This window comes from Mus pahari, chromosome 2, assembly GCF_900095145.1.
Source record: "Mus pahari chromosome 2, PAHARI_EIJ_v1.1, whole genome shotgun sequence".
Taxonomy (NCBI): Eukaryota; Metazoa; Chordata; class Mammalia; order Rodentia; family Muridae; genus Mus; species Mus pahari.
The window spans coordinates 74010887-74019784 of NC_034591.1; positions in this window are offsets into that span (position 1 = coordinate 74010887).

An 8898-nucleotide genomic window follows, 5' to 3' on the forward strand; every position below is an offset into this window, starting at 1 on the left:
AAAAGCAACTATTTTTTTTTAAAGTAACTATTGAGTCAAGTTGCCCCTTGGAGTTCATTCTCCTTTATCCAATGCTCACTCTCCCTCAAATTAAATGTCCCCTTTCTTGTTGCCTGACGTCTTTTGTCTAGGACTCTTCTTTCCAAATCTGGCTGGTTAGTGTCTGTCTCCTTCATCCACAGGTGCCTACCTCATTCACTTCCTCTATTCTGGTTTGAAGCTACAATCTGCTGGGGTTGACACATAGGCGTGTCTTAGGCACCCAGCCTCATCATGCAATGGTCCCTTTTCTGCTTCCCTCCTTTAAGTTCCTCACACCCTGGATCTCTTCCCCCCCCCTCCTTGGGTTGGGCTCTTGTCTCACTGGCACACTGTCTTCCAGAGCAACTGAGGACAGGAACCCTGGCAGCAGCACTCGCAGGTCCTGTCTGCCTGAAAATGTCTTAAACTTGGTGTTTCAGAGTACAGAGATGTGGGCTAGAAACCTTTATCCCCATAGCTTCTTTTGTTTATTTGAACTTTTGACACAGGGTGTCACACTCTAGCCCATAAGGGTCTTGTCTTCTTCCTGATCCTCCTGCCAAGTGCTGTGAATGCAGGGGCCATCATGGCTGGCTTCAAAGTACTAGCATAGTTCTCCGTCAAGCCCAGAGCCATCTTGCTTCTGTGATTCCTGGGTCTGGATAGCTGTAAGGCCTCAGAAGATCCTGAAGTCTGATTATGAAGATCTGTTCACAGTCATCTCCACTCACTCTTCTGGATGCTGGGTGAGTTCTTTGCATACAGAAACTCTGTCCTACTGGCCTGGTAAACTTTGAGGTGTAATGTCCTTGATAACATCATCATTCTGCTCTCACATTCTAGACTTTTCTCTGGATAGTTATTGGAATTTCTAAGTGGATATATATATATATATATATATATATATATATATATATATATTAGTTGTAGTTATTTATTTTTTAATGTCCTACATTGGATTTAAAACACATTTTTTTCCCTCATAATTTCTGTTTGCTTTGTCTTCTACTCTTCTGTTTGATGCTATTCTTTTCTATTTGGATTGATTTTCAATAGTTCTTTTCTATTGCATTTACCTTCTTCAAAGTTTCCTTGTGTCTAGATGCAGCACACACACACACACACACACACACACAGGAGGGAGGGAGGGAAAGAGGAGAGCATTAGTTCACTGTTGGTGGGATTGTAAACTGGCTCAACTAGTTTGGGAATCAATGTGGAGATTCCTCAAAAAGCTAGACATAGTTAATAAATCTATCATATAGGTGGAGAGTCCTCAAAAAGCTAGACATAGTTAATAAATCTATCATATAGGTGGTGGTTTGAATAGATATATGCTCCTTTCATAAGGCAAGTGTTGCCAAGTAAAAAGCCTAGTGCCAGGTTTGTGATCCCTCCCTTCAAGTTGTTAGGGAGACCCTGAGGAAAGCCCAAAATAAGACAAGCTATATTGCCCTTTGTGATGGGTTTTAACTTGACTACATCTGGTATGAACTACAACGCAAGCAGCTGGGAACACCTGTGAGGGATTGTTCTTAATTAAAATCATTTGAAGTGGGAAGACCCACCTTTAATCTGGTTCACACTTTCTGTGGCAGCCTATATAAATAAAGCCTGGGGTGATGGGGCATGCCTTTAAGTTTGTGAATTCAAGGTCAGCCTTGTCTACAGAGCGAGTTTCCGGACAGCCAGGGCCATTACACATTAAACACTGTCTTGAAAGAAAAGGAGCTTTGGCTCTTAGTCTGCTTGAGCTCATTCTTTCTGGCAACTTCATTCCTTCATTGGTATTAGAGCCTACTTCTGCAGGATTCTGGAGTATACTGAGGACTACTTGAGACATCCAGACTCCTGGAGTGAACAACTGTTGGATTCTTGGACTTTCCATTGGTTGACAGCCCTTGTTGAACTAACTGGACCACAGCCTGTAAGACATTTTAATAATCCCCCTTTATACCATTCCCCCAAGTCATTCATTCTATCAGTCCTGTGTTTCTAGAGAACTCTTTCTAATGCTCCATTGATCTTGGTTGCTGTCTAGAACTTGATGGTAAGACTCTATTGCTGAAGACACCATATACTTTGGTCACTGGACATGGAGAATTCAGCTGGCACTGATAGGAAAGCATCCTTCCTGCTGGCTAGGTTTCATAGTTCTGGGAAATGCTTCCAGGAGAGAAAACAGTTATGAACACTGCAGGCTACAGCAATGACCAGCCTGGCAAGATCTGCCCAAGGGCACAGCAGTGGCACTCACGTTGTAGGAGTAGCCAATGGCCTTTTGATTGGATTTAAAGCTTGCTCAACAGGAGAAAAACACATTTCTGGTACATAAATATGTCCAAGAACACATGTCTGGAGGAGTTAATAAACCCTAGGGGTGCACCCGCTATTATTAGTTTGATAAATGGACACAATATCAAAGTGTCCTTCAAATCTCTATTAGTGAGGCTCTCACTCCTTATCAGGGAAGAGAAGCTTCTTTGTGCTCTATCTGGTGGTGAGCACAGACATTCACAGATGTTCAAAGAACAGCGCATGTGTCTGTGTTATGTGCTCAGCCATAAACGGGACATTAATATAGTACCCTTCACCTCTAAAGCTCAGGGAACATCACAGAAGAAAAGATGTGATACTTGTAAGAGCCAGTGGCTGGGGAGAACCAGGGCAAAGCAGTGTCTTCTAAATATGACTAAACCACTGGGCTCATGAACCCACCACGACTGTGGTTACCTGCATAACACTTGTCCTAGATCAAACCAATGAACATTCCAACCTGGATGGGCCAGGAGGGCCATGAGTCCCCACACCTACAGAAGGAGGTATTAATGCTTACTGGATGCTAGGGGAGGAAGTGTCAGTTTTCTTTAATGATGTGGTCCCTGGTAGGCTGGCCACATTCCAGTGGGTGTTCCCACATCCATGTGTATAATGCAACACAAATGAGACTCTGAAGATTATTATTATTTATAAAATTAGGAGAGGTGCCGCAGACTATCTCCTTTGTGGGGTCTCCCATCTGCATGGAATGGGCCTCAGTTGCAGATGAACGAGGATTCGGCGAGTGACAAACAGTCCGAGAGAGAGAGAGAGAGAGAGAGAGAGAGAGAGAGAGAGAGAGAGAGAGAGAGAGAGAGAGAGAGAGAGAGAGAGAGAGAGAGAGAGAGAGGAGAGAGGAGAGATTTAATACAGAACAAACAAGAAAAGCTGGGCAGGATACATCCCTTGTTACAATGGCACAAGACAAAGGATTGTATACATCAGGGAGTGGGACCAGGCAGCTTGAGGAGGAAGCCAGGTGGGAGGCTAGTCAATAGATAAATCCTTGATTATGCTGTTCCTTTGGGCCAAGCAGAAAAACTTGTTTTAGGGGGGTTTAAAACCCACCCTTTTGCCAGGCCAATGTGTATTCCCTGTCCTCTGCAGACTAACCCTGAGCTATTCTAGCTCTGTTCTTTGTAATGCCTGATTAGTATCACAGGTCTTTACTAGACGTGAATTAGAGCATTAACGAATAGGCAACCTTTCCTACTGAATTCTGAGCTCCTGGCTTTAAGGAATTTTCAGGACTTTGGAACACAGGTGGAAACTTCACCTATGACAAAAATTCAATCTTTAGAGGCATAATAATACTGAACATGCGGATAAGGTTTGAGTATATAGATTATTGGAAATGCCAGGGCTCCAGGAGGCTGAGTTTCTTTTGAAACTCTTTTTCTCAGGACTCCGTCCAGGTTTTCAGACCTGTTTTGAGTCACTACTCGAGTGGGTGTGGCAGAGAGGAACTCTGATTGGGATGAAATGGGGTAGATCCAGTAGGGGTTAGGGGAGGAGTGTGTGTGCGTGTGTGTGTGTGTGTGTGTGTGTGTGTGTGTGTGTATGTAGGATATGATAAGAAAGCTTTGTAGTCATGTATACAATTTTAAAAAGAATTAATAGAACTATTATACTAAAAATAGGTGGCGCCTGCTAGAGCAGGGCTTATGATGCCAACCTCTAATACAGCCACGTGTCCGAAGAACAGGGCAGGAGGATCAAAAGTCAAGGCCAGCTTGCTCCAGAGAGTTCAAGACCAGCTTAGACGCGGGAAGCCTACTTTGCTTTATGGTTTTAGAGGGGTCAGTCCATGTTCACTGGGCTCCATTGCTTCTGAACTGTGGTGAAGTAACTCATCAGGCGAGGGCTGGGAGCAAGCAGAGCAGAGCTGCTTACCTCAGGATGGCCATGAAGGAAAGAGAGTGAAAACCAGGAAGAAGATGATGGCAATGTACAGCCCACAAGGGTATGCCCCTAAGATCTCAACGCCTTCCACCAGGTAGGCACAGCCCTATTCTATTGTCAGCACTTACTCACCATGTCATTTAATTATAAATCTATCCTCGAATCCTTCTATGGATGCAGAGCCCCTGTGTTCTAATCATCTCTATAGAGCCCCTCTTCTGACTGCTGATGCATTAGAGCACATCTTCCACACCTGGGCTCAGGGAGGGACGTTCACACTCAACTACAGAGAATCACTATTGTACGTGTGTGTGTGCATGTTGTCCCAGCATTATTTTCATCTCCTGTTTGTTTAGTTTGCTTTTCTTTTGTTTATTTCACAGTGTGTCTGGACCTCAATCTGAAGTAGCAGGATCGCCTCAGATGTCTGATGGCCCTAGTTTTAGAACCTTTCGTCATCTTCTTGAAAGTTCTGCTTCCTCTCTTTTCAGCTGACTCCTCCATGTCCTGAATCACAGACTTCCTATTTCGTGCTTAATTTCTTTCTTTGGAGTAGCATTTGCCAGGAACTTTCTAAGAAACACAGAGGAGGCGATTTTGTAAGCTCTTAGCATCTGACTACACATATTTTCCCTCTTTTATTCATTGTTTTACCTATAGGATGAGTGGCTTGATTAGAGATGGAATTCTAGATGGAATTGCAAATGAGCTTCTGTGGAGCCTTCCGATGTTTCACTCAGTCATGCGCAGGCTTCCAGTGTTGCCGTGGAAACACCTGATGCCATTTTAAGCCCTGCCCTGTGTACATCATCAATCAGTTCTCCTCTTGTTTCATTTTTTTCTGTCCCCGATGTTCTGAATTTCATGCCTTCTCATGTCTTCAGTGATTTGTTCCATAATTCATGGGCGCTTTCAAAGCAGAAACTCACATCCGTGAATCCTGGAAAATCTTCTCTCTTCTGTTTGAAGGTACAGTTCCCTGTCTTCTCTCTGCTCTCCCACTCTGAAACTCCTGCCAATGAAATATTAGACTTTATGCTTTGAAGCCCTCATTTCATATCACTTCTTACTCGTCATCTTATACTACTTTCCAAAATATATATTTCATGCAACCTTTCTGCTTTTTGACTGAAGGTTTACTTCAAGATGTGATACTTTTCTATTTATTCTCTAAGAATTTTGTGTAGTCTCTGGGTATTCCGTTAATAACAGCATTCTGTTTTTGAAGAATGTTTCTCCAATATTCTTTATTAACTTTTCCAAGACATCAGCTTGAGCTTCAGCCTTTCCACACTCCCTGTTTCTGTGTCCTCTAACTTAAGTCCTCTATTTGAATCCTTCTTTGCTTCTCTCCTTGTCTCAGACCCTTCACATTGGAGCCATTTCTAAGGTGTGAAGGATTCTATAAAGGTCTGTATCTCAGACAGAGGTACTGATCATCTGAGAGAGTCTGTGCAGAGTCACAGCTGGCCACATCCCAGCTTCTCTGGAGGCATTCGGGTGGTGTGGTGGTTTGAGGAAGAATGGCTCCTGTAGGTTCATGTACTGGAATGCTTGATCTCCAGTTGATGGAACTATTTGGGAAGGATTAGGGGATATGGTTTTGTTGGAGGAGGTGCATTATGGGAGTTTGAGGTTTCAAAAGCCCACACCATTCCAAGTTAGCACTCTGTCTGCCTCTCTGCCTGCCTGTCTGACTGCTGTCTGTCTGTCTGTCTGTCTGTCTGTCCCTCCCTCTCTCCCTCCCACCCCCAACCTCCTGCTTTGTGCTTTTGGATTAGATGGAAGCTCTCAGCTACTGCTCTAGTGCCATGTACACCTACTGTCTTGCTTCCCACCATCAGAAAATGAACACTAAACCTCTGGAGCTATGACCAACCCCACAAACTAAGTACTTTTTGACAAATTATCTTGGTCGTGCATTTTATCTGGCAACAGAAAGAAAATAAAACAGGTGGCAAGCCTGAGTGTCTCTTTCTTGAGGTCTTTCCTTTTGAACTGGTAAACCTTTCCTGAGGAAACTTTCTTCATGCCTCATGGGGGTTTTGGGTAGAAGCTGGAGGCTTAAGTCCTACCTCTTGTTTGTAATCCCTTGTAACCTTGTAATCTGGTGCCTTATTCTCAGTACCTTCTTGCCATCCCAGAGACACAACACACAGCATCTCTAAGCCGAGTTATCCTGAGAGTCACCCATGTAGTAGCTCACTTAGGTAGGAAGGGGATCTAGAGGTTAGTGTGGGGCAGGCCTGATGCCTTTCTAAAGGATCTGTGCACTCCTGACTCTATGTTCAGCTCCACTTCTGCTTCTGGAAGCATCTGGAAGCTCTGTGCCTTAAGCCTTGGAGGCACCTGAGCAGATTCTGGCTTGCTGCCTATGCTATCCTCTCTCCCTAGACATTTAGCTTACTTTTTGGGTTTCCCCTTCCAGCTGTCTTTGTCCTTTTCTGGCTTCTTAGTGGGGGTGGGGGAAAGGAATATATAATCAACTGTGATTGTGCCACAAGACTGTAGGCTCCGTGCTGACATCAGACACCTCTGCAGTTTGGTCCTCCCCCCCCGCCCCCCCCCCTGGCTCCACTCTGACTTGGGGTTAGGTTTATCCCTTCGCCAGGCTCCTCCCTCATGTTGTTTCCCTGCCCTCTGCTCTTCCTTTTCTCCTCCATGTCTGGTGTCTCCTTTTTGACATTCTCCAGCTGTGTCCTGCCTTCTAGGAAGTCTTCATTAACCCTGCCCTGATCCTGACTGGCCAAGATTGGGGAAGAGACCTTGCTCTGCTGTCTTCAACTTGGGGTCAAAGCCTCCTTGACCCACCAGTCTTGCTTGCCATGGAATTGTCAGCTTCGTGAAGGAGGGCTTGCTGCAAACTTGCAGAAGGTATGCGCTCCCATTCACCCTGTCTCCCCAGCTGAGCCCAGTGCTAGGGTAAAGTAGGTTCTGATTTGTTGAATTCATAAATGAATGCTATAATTAAAGTATGATTACATATAAATTATATACTTAATATATAATTATGTAAGTCATAGATTAATGTTATAGCTCATTTATGGGAACATTAAATGCTTGACAACTTAATGAGCCTATAGTCATGAATGACCGAAGTCCATTTTGGTCTGGGCAATGGGCAGAAAAGGGGGAACCCAGGAGTTCTCAAAGAAGTTCCCTATAAGTCACCCATACCTGGCATCCCTCAGCCCCTAAAGAGAAAGCAGATGGGGGTTGAGCCACAACAATTCATCCTCTATAGCTGACTTGCTGCTGGAGGTGGAGCAGAAGATCCAGGGTTGGGGCCGTGTGTGTGCCTCCTGCACCAGCTCCATCTGGTCTTCTGAATGAAGCCAGAGAGGCAGAGTGTCTCCATGGGGAACCAGAGAGTCTGGGCAGCGTCTCCAGCCCTCTCCCTTGGCATTCTAATATTGCTTGTGCTGCTACTTCATGCCATCACAAAATTCTCTGACCATCTCACATCCCCAGCCCCTCTTTCCACTGCCCCAACTGCAGGGGCTAGTCGTCAGCCCGGCTGGCTCGGTCTTCTAGGAATCATCTTTTGTTCCTACTACCTGACGCATTGCCCATTTTGGGTGGACCTTGGCAGGAGCACAAACAGGCACAGGGCCAAGACTCTGGAGTGAATGTCTGGGTGTGGTACAAGAATCCCTTACCACCCCTGCCCTGGTTTTCTTGTCTATAAACCATGTGTGAAAACAACACCAATTTATTGGACTGTTGAATGGGTTAGCCACACATTGCTGAGAACTCTGCCTGGTTCACACCGACCTTACAAAAGTGTTACCCATGATCACCAAGTAAGTGCTTAGGAAAGATCTGCTGAGTTGATTGAATCAGGTGTTAACAGTGGGATTACCGCTCTGCTCTGGCAACCATGGCCTCTCTGTTGGACTCTCTGCCTCCCTCTGATCTCTTTCAGTTTGCCTTCTGTTCTGGATGCTCACAGCTTTGGGGAGGTCAAGCCTATTCTGCTCAACACTGCTCTGTTTCTCTGCCTCCCCCCCAGTCCCGCATGCACATGTGCACACAGATTGCTGAATGTGTTCACATGCATGGGAGTATTCACTCTTCCCATGGTCTCCTATGCTCCAGTCTGGTCCCATTCTCCCAGCTTTTTCTCCTCTGGATCTAACTGACTGCAAGCTGCTGTCCAGTTTTTGGTCCCGGAAGCCCTCACGATGCCTTTGGCTCTGCTATCTTCATCTCTGGAAGCCGATTATTTTCAGCTATCTCTAGTGCTAGAGAGGTTCCCCTGTTAGACTTTCCCATTTTGTTACCCTCCTGAACTTCTTGAGGAGGCTCCCATCCCAATTCTTTAGCTTTGGGAGGAGTTGAGGGTGAGCTGCCCTGTTCCATCAGTTGTCCTGCCCCCCCCCCACCATGCCTTCCATCTGCTATGCAAGGGAAAGGACTTGCTCACAGGTATCGAGTGGAGCTAGGCTTGAGTTGCTTCAGTTGTGGGATGAAGAGTCTTCCCTAGTGTCCTGGCGGGTTTTGTGTCAACTTGACACAGCTGGAGTTATCACAGAGAAAGGAGCCTCAGTTGGGGAAGTGCCTCCATGAGATCCAGCTGTAAGGCATTTTCTCAATTAGTGATCAAGGGGGGGAGGTCCCCTTGTGGGTGGTGCCATCTCTGGGCTGGTAGTCTTG